The sequence below is a fragment of the Eubalaena glacialis genome, chromosome 12 (assembly GCF_028564815.1).
Source record: "Eubalaena glacialis isolate mEubGla1 chromosome 12, mEubGla1.1.hap2.+ XY, whole genome shotgun sequence".
Classification (NCBI taxonomy): domain Eukaryota; kingdom Metazoa; phylum Chordata; class Mammalia; order Artiodactyla; family Balaenidae; genus Eubalaena; species Eubalaena glacialis.
The window spans coordinates 47,529,273-47,551,411 of NC_083727.1; positions in this window are offsets into that span (position 1 = coordinate 47,529,273).

The following is a 22,139-nucleotide window of genomic DNA, read 5'->3' on the forward strand; positions in this document are numbered from 1 at the left end:
AGGCAAGCATATACAGTGGAGAAAAGACAGCCTCTTCAATAAGTGGTGCTGGGAAAATTGGACAGGTACATGTAAAAGTATGAAATTAGAACACTCCCTGACACCATACAGAAAAATAAACTCAAAATGGATTAAAGACCTAAGTGTAAGGCCAGACACTATCAAACTCTTAGAGGAAAACATAGGCAGAACACTCTATGACATAAATCACAGCAAGATCCTTTTTGACCCAGGTCCTAGAGAAATGGAAATAAAAGCACAAATAAACAAATGGGACCTAATGAAACTTAAAAGCTTTTGCACAGCAAAGGAAACCATAAACAAGACCAAAAGACAACCCTCAGAATGGGAGAAAATATTTGCAAATGAAGCAACTGACAAAGGATTAATCTCCAAGATTTACAAGCAGCTCATGCAGCTCAATAACAAAAAAACGAACAACCCAATCCAAAAATGGGCAGAAGACCTAAATAGACATTTCTCCAAAGAAGATATACAGATTGCCAACAGACACATGAAAGAATGCTCAACATCATTAATCATTAGAGAAATGCAAATCAAAACTACAATGAGGTATCATCTCACACCGGTCAGAATGGCCATCATCAAAAAATCTAGAAACAATAAATGCTGGAGAGGGTGTGGAGAAAAGGGAACACTCTTGCACTGTTGGTGGGAATGTAAATTGATACAGCCACTATGGAGAACAGTATGGAGGTTCCTTAAAAAACTAAAAATAGAACTACCATACGACCCAGCAATCCCACTACTGGGCATATACCCTGAGAAAACCATAATTCAGAAAGAGTCATGTACCAAACTATTCATTGCAGCTCTGTTTACAATAGCCAGGACATGGAAGCAACCTAGGTGTCCATCATCGGATGAATGGATAAAGAAGATGTGGCACATATATACAATGGAATATTACTCAGCCATAAAAAGAAATGAAATGGAGGTATTTGTAATGAGGTGGATGGAGTTAGAGTCTGTTATACAGAGTGAAGTAAGTCAGAAAGAGAAAAAGAAATACAGTATGCTAACACATATATATGGAATCTAAGGAAAAAAAAAATTTAAAAAAAAGGTCATGAAGAACCTAGTGGCAAGATGGGAATAAAGACACAGACCTACTAGAGAATGGACTTGAGGATATGGGGAGGGGGAGGGGTGAGATGTGACAGGGTGAGAGAGTGTCATGGACATATATACACTACCAAATGTGAAATAAATAGCTAGTGGGAAGCAGCCACATAGCACAGGGAGATCAGCTCGGTGCTTTGTGACCACCTAGAGGGGTGGGATAGGGAGGGTGGGAGGGAGGGAGATGCAAGAGGGATGAGATATGGGAACATATGTATATGTATAACTGATTCACTTTGTTATAAAGCAGAAGCTAACACACCATTGTAAAGCAATTATACTTCAATAAAGATGTTTAAAAAAAAAAAAAAAAAAAAAAGATCACTGATCACAGATTACCACAACAGATTTAATAATAATGAAAATTTTGAAATATTGTGATAATTACCAAAATGTGACACAAAGACAGGAAGAAAGCAAATGCTGGAAAAAATGGTGCTGATAGACTTGCTCGTTACAGGCTTGCCATAAACTTTCAGTTTGTAAAAAATGCAGTATCTGTGAGCAAAATATAGCTGAGCACAGTAAAACAAGGTATGCCTGTAATAAAAACAAAGAAAAGTCTAACATTGCACTGTTTAAGATCCTGTATGAAACTCATTAAGTCAAAGAAAATGACAGTTAACTTTTCAATATTTGAACAAATTCAATTAGCATTCCTTTAATGTTGATTTCAAGATGCTGATAAAATTATGTTTAGATAAATTTATAATTTATGTCTATTCATAGAACAGCAATAAATGCCTTTGGGATGAATTAACTATCATACATGTTATAGCTAAACAGTGAATGTTTCCTAATGGAAAACACAATGAAGAAAAATTAGCATTCACACATTGTGTTTCCCTTGCATAAATAAACTTGGCATCATTTGCTCAGTTACAAATGTCTTTGTCATTGGTGAGTGAAAATATGTTTGCATTTACATAGTAATATATGAATTTCATAAAGCCATTGTTTGACCAGGTTCTGTTTGTGCCTAAAATGTATAGTAGTCCTTTCATGAGTCAACAAAGAGGATTGTATCCTCCTCTATTCTAAGAACACAACCTTATCATTTATATTCTAGGATTGGTCTTTAAAATTTTTTGAACTGTTCGTCAATTGCTAAGGGTGGGGTAGGAGGGACCAAATACTAATTAGGACAAAAATAAACTTCTAATTTGGGGCAGATTTCTTCTAGCAGTCAGCTGGGTAGCACTAAATCTATTTTACAGTTTAACTTATTTTGTTTTTTGGGTGTACATTTTGTTTCTAACATACTATAGTGGAGACAAATAAATATAAATAGTTAAATATAAGTATGGAAGGTAATTTAAATAGATATATCACAAGTGAATATTTGCTTGATAATTAAATATCTATAAAAGTATACTAATTTACATATCACTTCCATCTCTGTACTACAGAATTTCAGGGCATCAGTTGTAAACTTGTTCAAACACGTCAATAACTACAAATGTGATTTTGTGAAATTCGTTGTGTCATTTGAGACTCTTACTACACAAAGTGTGCTCCACAGACCATCAGTGTTGCTGCCACTCGGATCTTGTTAGAAATGCGCGATCTCAGGCTCCACCTTAGAACTACTTGATCAGAATCTGAATTTTAACAAGATCTCCGGGTGATTAGTGTGCATCTTGAAGTTTGTAAAGGGCTGCTCTAGACCACATGAATTGTCTTTTAGTCAACAAAAAAGAACACTAAAGTCATCACCTACTTAGTGATCTTATTTTCATGAGTCCTAGAATCACAATTTCAAACCCTGCTAAAGCAGTTAATATTTGTTGAGCAGGATAGTCTATGGGGTAAGTGAATTGTTTCATTATAGTATGTATTCTAGGACACTCTTATTCAGGAGTGGTGAATAAGGTAATCGAAATATATGTATGAAAAAGAGCTTGGTTAAAAAATAATACATACATAATTAAAAATTTTAACCTAAAACATAAATATTTTAACCTAAAATAGCCACTTATTTGCCAAACTTCAGATATAAGGTCAAGGCAATGTCTTTGAGTTTGAGCCCTTTGAATGGAGTTTGAAGTCATCTTTTCTGTTAAAACTGAACCTATAGGGCTTCCCTGGTGGCGCAGTGGTTAAGAATCCGCCTGCCAGTGCAGGGGACATGGGTTCAAGCCCCTGGTCTGGGAAGATCCCACATGCTGCAGAGCAGCTAAGCTCGTGCGCCACAGCTACTGAGCCTGTGATCTAGAGCCCACGAGCTACAACTACTGAGCCCACGTGCCACAACTACTGAAGCCTGCGCACCTAGAGCCTGTGCTCTGCAACAAGAGAAGCCACCACAATGAGAAGCCTGCACACCACAACAAAGAGTAGCCCCTGCTCGCGGCAACTAGAGAAAGCCCACGCACAGCAACAAAGACCCAATGCAGCCAAAAATAAATAAATAAATAAATTTATATATTAAAAAAAAAAACTGAACCTATAGTACATTATTTGATACCCAATTTTAGATTCTTTAAAATGAAAACAAAACAAACAAAACGTAAGGACACTTGGAAAGTAATTGGAGTGTAATATTTTAGATTTTGCCTAGTTTAAACATTTTTTTGTTGTAGCAAATTGAGTAAATTATACTACTTATTTGGTGGCCCGGTATTATCATTGCTTTGCTCTAGGTCACTTTACTACTTGATTGACTGGCATGATTACCTCTTTTCTAATCTTGTGTTCTTCTCCATCCTAACATGTTTAATGTAATGACAACCATTCTAATGTGTTTAATTGCATATACTTTTTATGGTATGGGTGTTAGAAAAATGTGTATTATTTTGTATGCTGTATTATAAATGTAGTATAAATTGCAGTATATCTCACTTTGTTTCTACTTTCATTCAGCCCCATATTTTTAACATCTATCTGTGTTAGTTTGTGTGCAATTTGTCTACTTATAATGCTGCATAGTACTTCTTGGTGTGAATTCATTACACTTTCTATAGTCAATTCTCCAGTGATGGACACTCACCACTACAAATAACTCTGATATACTCTGATATATATAAAAATTACATATGCCTCTTTTTGGATTGGTGTGAGAGTTTCTTCTTATTGATAGATACACAGGAGAGAGGTTGTTGGACTGTAGCACATGCTATATTTCTCTCCAGAATTCCTTCACCAGTCTATAGTTCCACCAGTAGTATGTAAGAGTTTCTGTATTTGCACATCCTCAGCAACACTTTGCTTTTCTTAGTGTTCTAGTTTTTGTCAGTCTAATAGATGTAAAGAGATATTTCATTTTTATTTTTTAAAAAAATAAAATTATTGAATTTTGAAATTATTTTAAATTTACATAAAAGTTGCAAAGATAGTGCATTCCTGTGTACCCTTCATCCAGCGTCCCCTAAAATTAACATAACAATAATACATTTGTCAAAACTAAGGGACCAACATTGGCACAAAAGTATTAAGTAAACTAGAGACTTTTTTTAGAGCTCACATTTTTCCACTTAAATCCTCTTTCTGTTCCAAGATTCACTCCAGAATATTACATTGCATTTAACTATTATGCTCCCATTTCACTCCTGGGTATATATCTGAAAAAAACAAAAACACTAATTCAGAAAGTTACATGCACCCCAATGTTCATAGCTGAATTACTTACAATTGCCAGATATGGAAGCAACCTAAGTGTCCATCAACAGATGAATGGATAAAGAAGATGTAGTATATATCTATATATCTATAGATATACATATACATACATACATACAGTGGAATACTACTCAGCCATAAAGAGGGTGACGTTTTGCCATTTGCAGCAGCATGGGTGGACTTGGAGGACATTATGCTAAGTGAAATTAGTCAGACAGAGAAAGACAAATACTGTGTGATAACACTTACACGTGGAATCTAAAAAATACAACAAACTAGTGAATAAAATGACAAGGAAGCAAACTCACAGATAAAGAGAACAAACTAGTGGTTACCAGTGGGGAGAGGGAAGGGGGAGGGGAAATATAGGGTTAGAGGGGAAAAAGGGTTATTATGGGATTATAGGAAATCATGTGTGTGAAACTTTTAAAAAAACTGTAAAGCACTATAAAATTTAAAGAATCTTTCAGTAAAAAAAAAAAAAGGTAAAAAAAATTATTATGCGCTTTTAGACCCTTCCTATCCATGACACTTCCCTAGTCTTTCCTTTTTTTTTTTTTTTTTTAATGACCTTGAGACCTTTGACGGTCACTGGCCTGGTATTTTGTACAGTGCCCTTTCATTTGGGCTTGTCTGATGTTTTCTCTTGATTAGACTTGGTTTTGGTGTTTGGAAAGAGTACCGCAGAGATGATGTTCCCTCCTCATCATGTCATATCAAGAGATACAAGGTATCAGTGTGATTTATCATTGGTGATTAAGTTAAGTGGATCCCATTGTTTTAAATTGCTTTTCTCCTTTTACTAGTAAGTTGGGGTGTTATCTTCATAAACTTGATAATCTTTTGTGTTGCCTCTTCTGTAAATTTCCTATTTATATGTTTTGCCCATATTCCTTTTTGGATCCTGTATTCTTTTGGTTGATTCACAGACATTTTTGTTATGTTAGAGATACTAGTCCTTTGTCAGTTTTTTAGACATTGCCAATATCTTTAATATGCCTGTCTATTCATGGAATTCTTCATTGACCAGACATCCTTACTTTCTATGTAATCGCATTCTTTTATTTTCCTTATGGTGCAGGTTTTTGAGGTTTTAAGAAGTCCTTTTCTGAACTTAGATCACAGAGATATTCTCTAATTTTTTCTATTACATATGTAGTTTTATCTTTTAAGTATTTATTTATTCCATCTGTAGTCCACATTGCTTGCCATCTTAAGTAAAAATACAGTTTTATTTCCCTCACGCAGTGAATTAGTTTCCAAACATTATTTTCCAAGCAACTTGTCTTTTTCAGTTAATTTGTGGTGTCAAGTTTATTGTAAATTAGGGGTCTTCTCTGAGTTCTCTATTTTGTACCATTGATCCATTGTTCTATTGCTCTGGCAGTATCACAATAGTATATTTTTTTTCACTCCGATCTATCTTTGTAGTATGTATGGCTTAACACTTGGGAGGGCAAGTCCCAACTTTTAATCTTCTTTCAAAGGCTGACATCTATTCATCATCCCTTATTATTTCATATATATGTGTATACATACATTTCATATATATGTGTATACTATTCTATATAGTATATATTCTATATAGTATATATTCTATATACTATATAGAATAGTTTACTAATTTTCTCAAATATTCAAATGCAATTCGTATTGGGGTTGCATTGACTTTACAAATTAATTTAGGAGGAGAACTGATGTAAATATCTCTATTCAGGTAATCCTTTTTGCCCTTATTTCCCAGTTTAAAGTTTTAGTCATGGAAGTTTTTTAGACTCTTGGCTAAGACAATTTCTCATAATTTTGTGCATATTGTAAAAAAAACATTTAAAAAAGTTATTTCCCTTATTTGTTATTGCTGTTAGAGAGAAAAAACACTATCGGTTTTCGTAAGCTGATTTAGTAAATGATTAACCCATTTACTCCCTATGTTTTACAGCTGTCTTTTCCAAGCTTCATTAATTAATACAGTTAGTATTTATTGAGAGCCTACTTTGTACCAGGCACTCTTCTAGCCACTTGCAGTAGATCAGATAGCAGAATACTCCTATGGAGATTATATTCTATCTACATCATAGGGACAGATAGAAAGGCAATAAACAATAAATTACTAAATTATGTACAGTAATAGAAGTGGAATGTGCTAGTGAAAAGAAAATCAGAGCAAAGGGGATCAGGAATGTGGGGAAGTGTTTGCAATCTTACTAGAGTTCAGGGTAGACCTGTTTGAGGAGATGACATTGAATAAAGATTTAAAGGACGTTAGTGAATCTGTTATGTAGGGAAGAACCTTCCAGCAGGAAGATCAGCCAGTGCAAAGGCTCTGTCACCTATGCTGGGAGTAGGTCCAGAGGCAAAAGAGAAGGGGCAGGGATACCACTGAGGAGGCTATTTCAGTAACCCAGATGAAAAATGCTGGCTTTGACCAAGATGGTACCAGTGGAGATGGTAAGAAATAACTGGATTTTAGATATATTTTGAAATTTGGACAGATTTTTCTAAAGCAAGATGCTTGTATCAAGTCTTTATGAAGCCTTAAGCTGATTTATTTTTAGATCTCTTTTCACATTCTCATTCCATAAGCATGAATACCGTTTAATTAACTAGATTATTAAAAATACTGTTTTATTAACTAGATTATTTCAGCACAGTATGAAACCAGCTTTGGAACAAATCCAACTGATGTAAGGTTGTATATGACTCAAGACAAATACATATCAGGATAATGCAAAGTTACCTTCCAGTGGGGTATGAGTGTGCCCTGGGCCACAGCCAGAATTTTTACAGAAGAAATGGGGAACATTGCTTAACCTATCAAGTAAGCTAAGTGGGGATCAATTTAGACAGTTTCCTGTTCTCTGCTTGTCTATGTATGTATTATGTATGTATGTATATATGTATGTATGTACATATGTATGTACATTCTACCTAGTTCCAGGAAGAATTTAGGACAGCTTTGTAAACATAGAAAGCATAGTAAGCTAAAATATAATTTGAAATGAGTAGATGAAGGAAGCAGACATAAAAGGTAAATGAAATCAGGAAACATAACATAAACATAGGCAAGAAGACTGCTTTTTGTTTCTTTGTTTTACTACAGATGAGTTTTAAATCCTGTTCTAGTTTTTAAGTAGGTTAAACCGTCACTCCTCAAAATTCTTTAGTCTGGTCCCATATAGAAATAATAAGCTATGTTTTTGGGTTATTTGACTCTGACATTTTTTTTCTTTTAGAAATATATCTTAACTATATGCTATAGGATTTGAGGGTTAATATAAAATATGAAGATATTTATATATCTATATATAGATAGAGCTATGTGCTATGAATAATGTCATACATTAAATTATTTAGTACTATCTGTAAAAATACTTAACATAGTTCCCTTCAAAGTACACATTTTTGTCTTTCTGTGCTGAATTGCAGTGCTTACTTTCAAAGAACAATGGGTACTCTGTAGCTTGTTTTCCTCTTTGCTTTGACCTCCAGGACGCTTAGGGGTGATTGCTGGGGATTTTCTTAATTTGTTTTTTCTGGCATGAAAATCTCCTTCATTCTCAGGTCTTCATATTATTTGGATCTTTTGTTTCAGTGTTTCAAATAATTTTATGTTTTATTTCTGATATAGCCACTTCAAATCCTTTGTGGAAGCACTGTGTGTGTGTGTGTGTGTGTGTGTGTGTGTGTGTGTGTGAATTGACTAATTTGTAGCTCCTTTCCTTATAATTAATAGAAATCTATCTTCAGCAAAATACATTAGATATTTTTTTAAGGTTGGAAGAGGCAAGACTAACATAGACCTCGGGAATAGGGACTGGAAAAGGAATTAGACTATCTGTTACTCTTGTTCCTCTTGGCAGATCTATTTCCTTTTTCCTTCTTACTGTGACTGGCTTTCTCTGCTTCCTCAGTTCCCAAGCTGGGTGGAAGAGGTTCATCTCAGTTCCTCAGGCCTAGAGCTTATAGATCAAGTCACCTCAGAAAGCTGACCTCAGCCTGCCTTCTCTTGCTCTCTGCCCCTCTGTCCCTCTCTTTCTTTCCCCCTTTCTCTGAATGATGACGGATAGGCCCAGCTTTGGTCAGGAGACCGCTTTGGAACCTATGAACTCTGCTTAGTGAATGAAATTATTTGACTGCTGGTCCTTCCACTGTTGCACAAGACAAGGGTTCACACTTTCAGGCTTTCTCTACAGATGAAAAGAAAATACCATGGTTTAAAGGTGGAACACAAAAACCAAAACCAAAGCAAATGATACAAACAAAACTAAACACAAACAAATAAAAACACGAATGCTTTTGCTTGTGATGCAGCTGCTTGATACTGCAAATCGAGAGCCTTGCTTATTTAACATGCCTAAATGTTTGCATATTTACATGATTTGAAGGTCTCTCTACATACACACATTTATACACATATACATATATACACACGTATGCATATATATACATGTACATATAAACATAAGAGTTTGCATTCTTTTTGAAACTTGCATAAAATAAGAATTTAGTAAAGAAATATTTGTTAAGCACCTGCTGTGTTCCAGACAGTGTCTAAGCTTCTAGATTCTTCAGATATAGCAGTGAATAAAACAGGCAACGTTGTTTATGACTGTTGAGGAGGAAATGTCTTCCTATCTATCTGTACATTTAGCTATGTAAAAAACTAGACAGGTGACTTAATATCTCTTAAACAGAAGACTTTAAGGCGGCATATGTGTTTGTGTACACTACACACTTTTACACGTTAAATACGTGCACACACATTCTTGTTTGCTTTGGTGTCCTCTGTGAAAGTAGGTCATGCAAAAGTGGTGAAGAACTAATAGAACCTCCTTTTACTTTCAAAATTCCTGAGGTTTATAGCATGTGCATAATCGCAAGATTATTTCTCAATATGCATTGTTACAAAGATATATTCATTGATATACATTAATTAACACAACAGAAACAATGTTAAAGCTGGATTTATGTTCGTTAGTGGAAAAGTGACACTGTCACAGTCCTTAGGCCTGCTGGGCCCCTGAGACAGCCCAGATGCTTGGTCATGCTTCAAAGGCTGCTGTCCCTCTGAGGTCAAGGCTTTGGCCCCCTCCACAGGCGCCAGAACCACAGAAGAGACAATCCAGATGCAGTCTGCTTTGGGGAGAAAGAGCCTAGAATTCCTCCATAGGAGGAACCAGCAGGGATTCCATAAAAAGGAGGGGCAAGTAAGTACATAAATTTACAAAGGTCTGCTCAGAGACAACTCAAGGAGTGACGCTAACATCTTTGGTTTGGATCCTAGCTTCAACTATAATAAGAAAGATGGTCAATTTGCTCAGTGATACTTTAACGAATTGTTCTTGGAGATAATATGATACTGCATTCATAAAACTAAATTATATATGTATACATACACACGTATTTTATTTCTGATTTCAAGACAAAAATACCATGATACTATTGACTATACATTTGAGTTTTAAAAAATAACATTAAACTTTTAGCAAATTAATTTTAAATATTTAATATCCATTATTAATGAAGGGGAATTGGTATGGGGAATAGGAGCCCTAAATAAGTATTTTTGTCCACCCTCACACTGGACAGCATGGTTCAATTTTAATATGATTTATTGAGACACAATCTCAGGTTCCTATTTAAAAGTGATTTTCACCCTTCTCGGTGAAAATTGTGGTATTTTACAAGCATAATTTTTTTCCTTTGAAATTTCTGCCCAAGCATTCTAAGCATTCCACGTATGCAATAAAAACTAACACACACACACACACACACACACACACACACACACACACAAAGGAGGGAAGACAGATACACATCAGGTTGATTCACTTGGTGGCAAATTTGATGATCAAACTAGATTCATTATTAACTTTCAGTTTGATACGTGGTGTGGGTTAATTGAATAAATTTTCCACTCAAGTGGGTTAATAGCACTAATTTAGACAGCCACTTTATTTAGGTTTCTTAAGTCACACACCCTTGCCTGTGAGATGCTGAGGTCTTGACACATGGGTAGGCTTTGAGTTCCGTCCTGTCACCAGATGACTACCTCTCTTTCCTATCTATTGTTGAATTATCCCCGAACACTGGTCAATATAAATTTTTGGAACTTAATGAAGCACTTCTGAAAAGTGCTTTTCTTGGAAAGTAATATACCTTCTAACAGTAAAACTCCTATATCAGATAGGATTGGTTATTTTATTTGTTGGGAATGACATTTAATTCAGATCATTTTCCATGTGGTAGTGAACACGAAACTGAATAATGGAGATTTTTCCTAACAGGATGTGGTGTGATAACTTGGATAGTGGGCAAACTGACAAAAGTGAATAAAGTAAGAACTACCAGGCAAGGAGAATTTAGAAGGTAAGGGGCCTTCTGAGAGCAAGGCTGAGGCTGTAACTCAACACCGCCAGCACTAATGGGTGGACAAAATATCTAAGTCAATCAGAATCTAGTCCCATGGGAAGCAGTAAAAGGAACAGGTAGGAGTTCAGAGGTTTCTCTAAGCCAAAAATGGCATTTGCTGTCAAAGTCAATTTAATTCAAGCAGGAATCATAATACCATCTGGTATTATGATTTATTTGAAATTACAGGAAGATTGTCTTTTTTCTTGTTACTCCCCACATAGTAAGTAGGCCCTTAATGCTCCTTTTAAAAATCTTAGTAAACACACATTAAGAGCTTGAGGAAATTCATAGTTTGGTTGTAGTATCTATTTTTTGCCTTGTGAATGAAACAATAGTATTCTTGGAATATGGGGAAAAATTGCATTGAATTTTATTGGTATTGGGTTTTACAAGAAAATTCAAACGGCAGAGATTTTATAATCTCAAACACAATGAAGTGTTGTGATTTGATTCTCCCAGTCACATATTCCACTGTTGTCTGTTCATGAGTAACCTTGAACTCCCTCCTCCAGAAAGAAACCTCTCTGGATAGGCATTTTATTGAGCTCATCGTGCAGCAGAATCTCTAGGCCAGGTTATAATATGCAATACCACACAGGTCTTGTGCTCACAGCTTGCTGTCGTGTTTCTTAGCAATTAATGTTGAATGAGGTATCTGCGATATTTTGACGCACCAAAATATGTGTATATGTGTGTATCAGCCCACAGTCTGATTCTGTTAGGGCAGATGAGCTGTAACAAAGCTGCTGTGCTTGCTATGATGTAGTGAGTAATGGAAGATATAGGCCCAAAGGAACTGCTTGTATGTCATTTCAAATGAAGAAATAAGGAATGGGGGTGGGTGGTAGATGTGTAAGTACTGCTACAGTCTGCATAAGCTATAGTGAAATAAATTCGGTCAATTCAGAAAAGTCTTAAGTCCATCAAGAGTACCAATTCTTAGGCTTCTTCATCAGTTTCCCTTTGTGCCCCCTCCTCTTTCCACTCACCCACACCCAAGGTATACACAGAGCTGCCTATTCCTGCTTAACTTCATTTTGACCCTCCATTAGTATCTGGGAAAGGTAAAGATCCAGTTAAAATGTAAGAATTGTTCCCGGCTCCTCTATAGGAATGTAGCGTCCTTGCTCTCCTGAGCTTCTCCTGTCAGTCTCCTGTCCTGCTTTCACCTAAAACTAAATAAAGAAGGGACCCTTCAGACCTTCTTCTTTTCAGTCTTGAGCACCTGCCATGTCCCAGATAGTGTTTCAGATTCGGACTCATATTACATCCACACTTGCTTTAGGATCAGAAGCAAATAAATGACTTAGGGACTAGGGGGAAAAAAAAGAGAGACTCTGGAGTCCTTGCTTCTAAGATTGGGAGCAGGCCAAGGATCTGAGCTGGAGGAGATCAAGGCATAAAGACAGGATTTCCCAAGAAGAGCAGTCTGAGTTGGGAAAGGATAACTAGACAGAGAAGGCAAGCGGGTTTTCCAGATCCAAGAGGTTAGGTGGGGAAAGAACTAGAGCCAGTGATGGATCTATTTGTGTATGTACGTCCTATCTAAGGATGAAGAGATCTGTCTCTCAATGATAGGACACTGAGAGACAGATTTCTCTCTACTCTGTGAGGAAGGGGTTACCAGGAGCATCTTGCCTTTGGGCCTTGGCCTGCATTCTTTCACCTGCCCCCTTTTGGTCAATGTATCCTTGGTAGCTTATCTCAAATTCCATTTTCTTTATAAGTGTTTCTGACAAAACCAGCCAATTTGATCATTTCCCCTCCCATCTCATGTTATTTGTCTGTATTATATGTTAGTCCCTGATGGTGTCTCATTTAGCAGTTCAGTGGTTTAACCTATTGTATATCTAATTGTTTAAAGTATGAGACCTGTATGTCCCCACAAATGGCTGTATATTTCCTCCAGGCTGGGATTCCACCAAATACTTAACATCAGGGGAATGAGGCTAAGAGATGAAAGGGCAGAGGGGGCTGGGCTTCCTCCCTCCCACCTTCAGCAGGCTTTGGGGAAGTCAGGAAATGCCAGTGTGTGGACGTCCCTATGGCGGTGCCCTGACCTGCGTAGCATTAAAATAATCCTGAGTGGCTCGTACAGGAGTAGGCTGATTTCCCTAAAGCTGCCCTGCTCAGTATGGCCCACTGTGAAAACACAGAGGAGACCTGTGAGGGCTAATTGTTTTCGGACAGATTTATAGTTCCGCTTAATCAAATGTCACTGTGAAGACCAGATGGAAAGCTGTGAACCAGACCAGCAAAGAGAATTATGGGCCTCCATTCCCCTTTTCCCCTCTTCTAGGGGACAAGCGAGCCGTGGAGGGAGCCACAGGGAGGTGGGAACTTGGATAAACTGCTACTGCCCTTTCCTCATATGTAGGGTGATGGGGGGGGTAGTGATGATATCACGTGGTGTGTATGAATATATGTTTAATATATGAGGCACCAGTACTGTGCTGCACATCTCCCTGTATTCTCCAGACAGCACACGCTGTGGGCATTACAATAACTGTTCAGCTGGAGAGCTACTTATAATTCTACACACTGGAAATCTCTCTGAGCCACTCTTCTCCCTGCTGCAGGCTGTAGGAGGCAAACATATAATACATTTGGTTCTTCCCATGCATTTTGACAACTTTTTAAAAGCTATCAGGGTAATGTTTGCATGCATTATGTAGCTGGAAGAATGAAAACTCCATTACAACACCTGAAACTGGGAGGCTCTCTTAAACTGACATCAATCAGGCACATTTGACCTCACCATTTCCAGCACTCAGGGTGCAGGCACCAGGCTGAGTATGCAAACGAGGGTGTTGCTTCCTGGTGACAGCAAGGGTGAAGCCTCAAGCAGAAAGATTTAGAATGCAGCTACATCTGATGCCTAAAGATATTAAAATACACTTTCTCTCTTTGTGGACACAAGTAAGTGTTTTGGGCTATTGTAACTGCCTATGACCATAATAGCATCATGGTGTCCTATTGATCTGAGGGTTTAATATCCTTATCTAATGGAGTGCAGGCCATATAAGACGTTTATAACCCCTGTACCTTCTCCTAACAGATAGTAATGTGCACTTGGCTGTACGTAATTGGGCTATAATTCCTTCGTGGGCTCCCTGTACATCCTAACGTGGAAGGAAAGCTCCCATGATTTAGTAATGTCATCAGCAATCTGGAGCAGAATTATCTGTATATCTGCAGTTGTACACTTGATTGTTTATAATCTGCTTTGTTAAAATTTTAATGATAATGCAGCATCACTTTCCTGCTTTAGTGGTATTTTTTAATTTGCTTTAAAAGGTGAAAGTATCTGTTTAATTCTTTAAAACATCTTTTACTCGTAGCTTTACTGCCTTCAACGTTTGGATCATAAAATAAAATATCCTAGAAGCTTATGATTTCTTAATAGAATATAAAATCCAAAAGCCAAATAGTTTGGATAAAAATATTGATGTGAAGCCTTTAGTGTGATCTTATAAAGATGATCTTGGTCTGAATTTTCTTTATATTTCTGTTCTTTTACCAAAGATATATGAGTGAACATTATTCTAAGGAATGTGTATGTGTATGCGAGAGAGAGAGAGTTAGGTTTTGGTACCAAATACTAGGATCATCTTTATCTCAAAATACATTTTTATAATGAAACGTGGAAAAATACAGCAACAAAATACTCCTGTTGCTATTCAATTTCTTATTAAAATTAAAGATACAAATTACTTTCATCGTTTTAAATAATAAAGTCAAAGAGGCTAGGTTAATTTCTTCAAAATCCTTTTAAACTCATTCTTCCCTCGATATTTTATTTGTCTAGACATAAACAAACAAAACAAAAAACTGAGTTAATCTCTGTGTGCACATTTGCATTTGTGTACAAATATGTGTGTGAGCATACCTGTGTGCATATGTGTGCATGTCTGCATTTGCATGTGCACAAGCAATTGTGAGTGGTTTTTTTGTGTGCAGGATTGTGTTTGTGTGCGTGTGAGCTTGTGTGTTGGTACACATGCATGTGTATGAATATGTGTGTGTATAAATAGAAGCAGCTTGTGCAGACTACGTATTAAGTTAATTTTCATGTCACCATAAATTCACTGACCACATACTCACGTCGTCTCTAGCATTTTGTTAAATGTGTGGGATACAAAAATGAGTATGGCCCTGTTCTGGACCTTGAGAATGTCAGAACAGAACAGAAGAGACAACTTTGCATACAAAGAGCAATAAAGCAATGGAATGCATGTTTTACAAATTTAATGAACAGAGTGCTTAGTTAGCTGATAGGATGGAATTATACATTCAGAGGAAGGTGCTGATGATGTGTGAGATAGCCTTGAACTTTGAATAGAATTTTGCCCTTCGGAGAAAGGAGGGGAAGGTGATTTCATTAGGGAGTTAGCAGGAAAATGGAGTTGTGGAAGTGCATGCTACCTTGAAGGAATGGTTATTTAAATGATAGGAGAATAGGGTACATGGAAATAAAAGGGAAATTAAGATGCCTGAGTACCTACTGCTAGATAGGGAGATACAGTGGTGAGAAAGGTGGTCTTAGGCATCAAGTTGTCTAGCTGTGAATCTTGCCTCTTCCATTTACTGGCTGTGTGGTTTTGTGCAAGTGACTTAATCTCTCTGAGCCTCACTTTCTTTTTCTGATAGTAACTGCAGTGAAGATTCGTTGAAGTAATATACTTCATAATGACTGGTGTATACTAGATATTTAGTAAGGGATATTTATTATTATTGATATTTTGTGCTTGGCCTGGAGGTAATATTAATAGCTAGAAGTTACTGAGCTTACTACATAATAGACACTGTGCTAAATATACATCATTTCATTTCATCTTCACAATAGCCTTTTGACATGGTTGCTATTGTTATCGTGTCTTATAGTTGAGGAAACATCTTAGGAAGGTCACAGAGACAAACAGGACCACACCTGGGTTTGCCTGACTCTGGAGACTAGCCATCGTGTCTCCTCAGGAGGAGGACACTGGTAGGAAGTAAACTAGAATGAGAGTCGGGCTCAGATGGTCAAGCGCTGCAGTGATCAGATAAAGAGTTTGGATTTTCTTCCCTCAACAGTAGAAAGTAGTGAAATATTTTTCCTGTAAAGCTGATTGTCATTAATTCATTCATTCATTTAACAGCTACATATTAAACTCAGTAAAATATGCATAGCTCTGTTTTATTGCTTTTTGAATACAAAGTTCTCTTACTTGCTGTAGTCCGATATTCTTGCATCCTGACTTGTGTTTTAGTAATCTTTGCACCCCAAGCTACTATATGCCCTTCCCTGTGCTAAACATTGGGAAGAAAGTGGTGAGCAAAAGATGTGGTCTCTGTTCTCATGGAACGGGCAGCTTAGTTGGGGGTGGGGGCGGGTTGGTATCTAATAAGTACACGTGGTAAATTTGTCACTGTGACAGATGTTACAGTGGTGAGGTCCATAGTGATGTCAAAGCAGATAAGAGGAAAATTGAAGCAAGATATGGAGGCCAGAAATGTTTTCCTTGAGGAAAAGAGGCTTGAACAAAGAGCTGAAAGATGAGTAGTGGTTAACTGGGTGAAGGATGGAGAGGGATAGGAACAGCATGTGCAAAGGCCCTGTGAGGAGAGGAAGCACTGTAAATACAAGAAGCAAAGAGGGGACCGAAGTGTCTGGAGGAAACAGATCTAAAGCAGCACAGTCCAATAAAAATATAATGAGAGCCAGGTATGTAACGTAAATTTTCTAGTGGTCACATTAAAAAAAGTAAAAAGAAGCAGGTGAAATTAATTTTATTAAAGTATTTTATTTAACCCAGTATACCCAAAACATTATCATTACAAAATATAGTCAACATAAAAATTATTAATTTGATATTTTACCATTTTTTTCCTTGCACTAAGTATTTGAAAACCAGTGTGCATTTTAAATTTGTAGCACATCTAAATTTAGATGCTAGATTTTCATTGGGAATACTTGATCTATATTTAAATTTCATAAGATTTATAGTTGAAAAAAATAACTGCACATATTGAGTTCTTCCAAACATACTTGAAAGATTTTCAATAATTGAATCAAGTATCTGTTTTTAAATTTAAATTAATTAAAATTGAATAAAATTAAGAACTTAGTTCCTCAGTTGCATTAGTTACATTTCAAATGCTCAATAATCACAAGAGAGACGGGTGGCTACTCAGTGGAACAGTGAGAAATGGGAGAGTAAGACCGTGGCCAGATCATACAGGCCTTCTAAACTTCATTCAGATTTTTGTCTTTCTTCCAAGATCAGTGGAACATGACTAAGGCGTGCTAAGCACAGCGTGACATTAGTAGATCTGAGTTTTGAAAAGATCACTCTGCAGTGTGGAGAATGACTTGGGGCTGAGCTGGAGGCAAGGAGAAGAGGTTGACCAATGAAAATGCCATTGCGGTATTTTAGGCCAAAGATAATCGTAATTTGGACAAGGGTTTTGTTGACAGAAGATATAAGTCCATGAATTCAAGAGCTATTTAAGGGACAAAATCCACAGGAGTTGATAATGGAATTGAAAAAGAGGAAAACATTGAAAGAGGACCAAGGTTGCTATCTACTGCTGTTTTACCACTGGGTCAAGAATTTAGATAGGGCTCAGTGGGGATGGCTTATCACTGTTCCATCGTGTCTGGAGTCTCAGTTGGGGAAAATCAAATGACCAGAAGTAGTGAATGGAACCATCTGGAGGTTCCTCTTTCTCCTCTCTGGAGCCTGGACTGGGATGACTCAATGATTTAGGCTCAGCTACGACTGTCTACGAGAATGACTACACCTGTCCTCTATATATATAGCTTGGGCTTCCTCATATCATGGCAGCCTTGAAGTTGCTGAAATTCTTACATGGTAGTTTTCCATGAGCATTGTATCGAATGAGGTGGAAGCTGCGTGACCTTTTATTATTTAGTCTTGGAAATCACATGCCTTTGGTTCCACTGTACTCTATTAGTTGAAGTAGTCACAGGCTTACACAGATTCAAAGAGAGGGGACAGAAACCCTGTCACTCACTCAATGGGAAGAATTTCAAAGAATTCGTGTCCATGTTATAAAACCACTTAAATGCAATTTGGAACATTCTCATTTTACAGTGCCTTTGAGTCATCTAAGAGAGACGGTTGGATATCCTGGTCTAGAGTTTAGAGGAGAAGTCTAGGATGGGAATATAAGTGTACAGATCGTCTGTATTGATGTGGTAATTAAAGTATAGATGAGAACCCCTCAGAAGGGCATCTGCGTTGAGTACAGTGCCTTGAGCATTTTAGGCCAGTTACTGTTCTGGAAAGGGACAAAAGTAGAGCAGTCAGAAAGGCAGGAGAGTGTCATAGCTTGGAAGCCAGGAGAAGCATGTGTTTCAAAAAGGAAAGAGTAGTAACAGCTGTTGTTGTTTTTTTTAAATTAATTAATTAATTAATTTTTGCTGTGTTGGGTCTTCGTTTCTGTGCGAGGGCTTTCTCTAGTTGTGGCGAGCGGGGGGCCACTCTTCATTGCGGTGCGCGGGCCTCTCTTGTTGCGGAGCACAGGCTCCAGACGCGCAGGCTCAGCAGTTGTGGCTCACGGGCCCAGTTGCTCCGCGGCATGTGGTATCTTCCCAGACCAGGGCTCGAACTCGTGTCCCCTGCATTGGCAGGCAGATTCTCAACCACTGCGCCACCAGGGAAGCCCCAGTAACAGCTTTAAATCTTCTGAAATGTCAAGAATGATAAAGGCGGATTGATGTCTATTGTGTTTATTTACCTTTTAAGAATTATTTTGGTGTTTTAGAAAAATAAAAATCTGGATGCACTACAAAAGGTGAGTTGCTGCAGAGAGAGCCTAAAAACTGTAAGAAACTGGTGACTGGTTGATTCTTGCCAAAGAGTAGTAGCTGCATTTCATCAAAATGACAATATTAATTGGATTGTAGAGAGGCACAAATAGATGGATAAAATGCATTGTTTCATTTTTTTTTTAAATAGAGATGAACATTTCCCTTAGTCTCGTATCTTAAATAAATTTTCATCTATAATACCTAGAGTAAATAAAAATTTATACTGAGTTTCTTTCACACAACCTTATAGACTCGAGTGCTGTAAATATTGTCACAAATCTGACAAAATTTTGTTGTCAGCTTTGGGAAGATAGCTAGGTGCTGTGGGTTTGATTCTGTATGTGACCAACACAGACTGCTAAAATAGAACAGAATTTTTAGCTATGACAGAAATATGCTGTCCATATCTATATTCTGTTCTATCTGAAAATTTTTAATGTAATATTTAATATTTTACGTAAAATAAAAAATGTAAAAAGTTTTTGTGTAATAAAAAACTTCAACAGTTTAAACAGGGACTCAAAGTTTAGTTACTTAAGAGACAACACACACTACACACAAATCCAATATTGTGGGATAAAAATATTTTATCTCAACATAAATATAAATATACTTTTAATGTACATTTCGATTTGACACTTTGTATGTGTATAGTTATTTATCTGATGAATTTAAAATATCTGCCATGAATTCCTAGAAACATACATTGATATGATCTCGTATTGGACTAACAAGAATTTAAAGAAGACTCTAGAAATATAGCTATTTCTAGTATACTTCAAGAATCTTTTAAAAACTTGTTATACCAATATAAAATGTTGTTTAATGAACTGAAACTACAGTGTTTTCTGTTTGATTGTTGAGATAAATCCTTCAAATCCTCATTGCCTTTGTGACTCCTGAGCTAGGTGGCACTTCATCTGAGCCAATCACATCATTTGTTTTCGTGATCTGTACTTAGAGCTGCTACTGAATCAATACCAGTCCCAAATGAATGAGCACAATGGTCACAATGATTGGGTCATGTGTTCTACAGTATGTTCGCTTTAAATTCATATTACTGCCAAAACCTGGAAGGGAAGTCATAGAAATGCAAAATGACAGTTTATTTTTCTGGTAAGACTGGCTTCTGTCACAACAAAAATCACAGTTTAGTTTAGTGAAAGAAATATTAATAATACACTGAACAAAGTAGTCAAATATGTTACTTCATGAGATAAAGATCAACCATATGATTGAGTTTCAACTGTTTTCTTTGATATGCAGACTCAGTTTCCCTTTATTTTTCAGTCCCTGTGAAAAGAGAACATTTTTTGTCTGACTTGGTAAGAGGAGATATCCCAAGATGAAGAGCCAGAAAAGCACAGATTCACGAAGCTATGTTGGGCACTACTTCTATCTCTATTTCCTTCCTTCCTTCCTCCTTTCCCCCTCCCTCCCTCCCTCCCCCCTTACTTCTTCCCTCCCTCCCATCCCTCCCTCCCTCCCTCCTTCCCCTCCCTCCCTTCTTCCTTCCTTCCTTCCTTCCTTCCTTCCTTCTCATTTTCCTTCTGCTGTTTTCTTTTACAGTAAACTTCATCGCTTTCACCTATTTTCTCTCTACTATCCTGTTTCTTTTTTCTCTTCGGTCTGCCTCCATATCCTTTGGACTTGTTCACTGAATCTCACTATTGATAATAGATTTGACTGTAGCTGATGACTTTTGTGCTAGAGGTGCTGACCCCTAAATAATGCACAGTGTAACAGAAGATCATTTCCTCTTAACATTAGTGATCAAAGCAAGGGAGAAACAGGTGAAATCTGGCATTGATTTGCTTTAAAACAATAATTTGATTTTTTCATTGTTGGCTTGCTATTTGGGGAATTTTATGGGACCTGTATGCAGCCTTTCTGAAATATGAGTAATGTATTGATTTCTCTCAGAAAGAAACAATCTTCCGGACCTATAGTGTTATCTTTAGTTATTTTTATTTTAATGTGATCTACATATATACCACATAAAATTTGACATAAGTATACCGTGCTTATGATTCCTATACAGCCAAAAACTAATCTACAAATTAAATACAAAATAATGGATAAACACATGAACTTCAAATTTTAATGTAGAAATATGGTCCTTTGGATCCATCTTTGTCTTTATTACTATCCATTGACTTTAGTCAAACAGATTCAGAATATGTCTGGTAGCATTACAATAGTATATAAAGAGATAGTAATAAATTCAAGTTCAGGATAATCTGGCATTCATTAGAAAGCAATACTCTAATGTTGTTTTAATGTGGGGTTGCTTCTTAAGTCTATAAAGCTGTCTTCATTTGAAGAAAAAATTATCATGTGATGTTATTAAAATTTGTATTAAATGGGTGTGTAATCCAATTATTTCTGGAATCAGAAACTGCAAAATAGTATCTGAAGTTGGTTTCAACTCTTCAGATGATAAGAAAAAAATTATACTTTCAACAGAGCACATCATTGGACTGTTGATGAACATCAGTAAATATTAGAAATAGAGCCTCTATTGTTTTGGACTGGGAACATTCAAATCCTCATGAAGCTATTTTTGGCATTTAGCCTTCACTTGGCTTGAACACTTTATTTTAGGATTAAGCCATTGTTCTTTTCTTTTTAGTCTAAAAGGATAAAGGTAGTATATTGAACTACCAGAATATGTCATTTTTGCCACATAGAACCAAAGGCTTGGTTTATTTAAAAAGTTAAGAAATTGAATTATTTTATCGTGGAAATATCTGTCATATGTAAATTATTCGTGTAGAAGAGACATTTTATATTTATTTCTAGTAAAATGATTTAGTGTAAGAACAATAACTTAGATCAGACTTGCTTTGCTCCCAGATACGTTCACCAAAAATTAAATGTGTCCATTATCATTTGTCACATACATGCTTATAAATAAGTACAGAAATGTGTACACCAAAATCTTGTGGTAAAACTTGGTAATAAATGGTGATTCAGATAAATTATAATAAACAGTTTTTAAAATAAACTTTTAATTTGAGCATAGTTTTAGATTTATAGAAGAATTGATACAGTAGGACAGAGAGTTCCCATACACCCCACACCCAGTTTCCCTTATTATTAATAATCTATATTGGTATGGCACATTTGTCCAATTAATGAACCA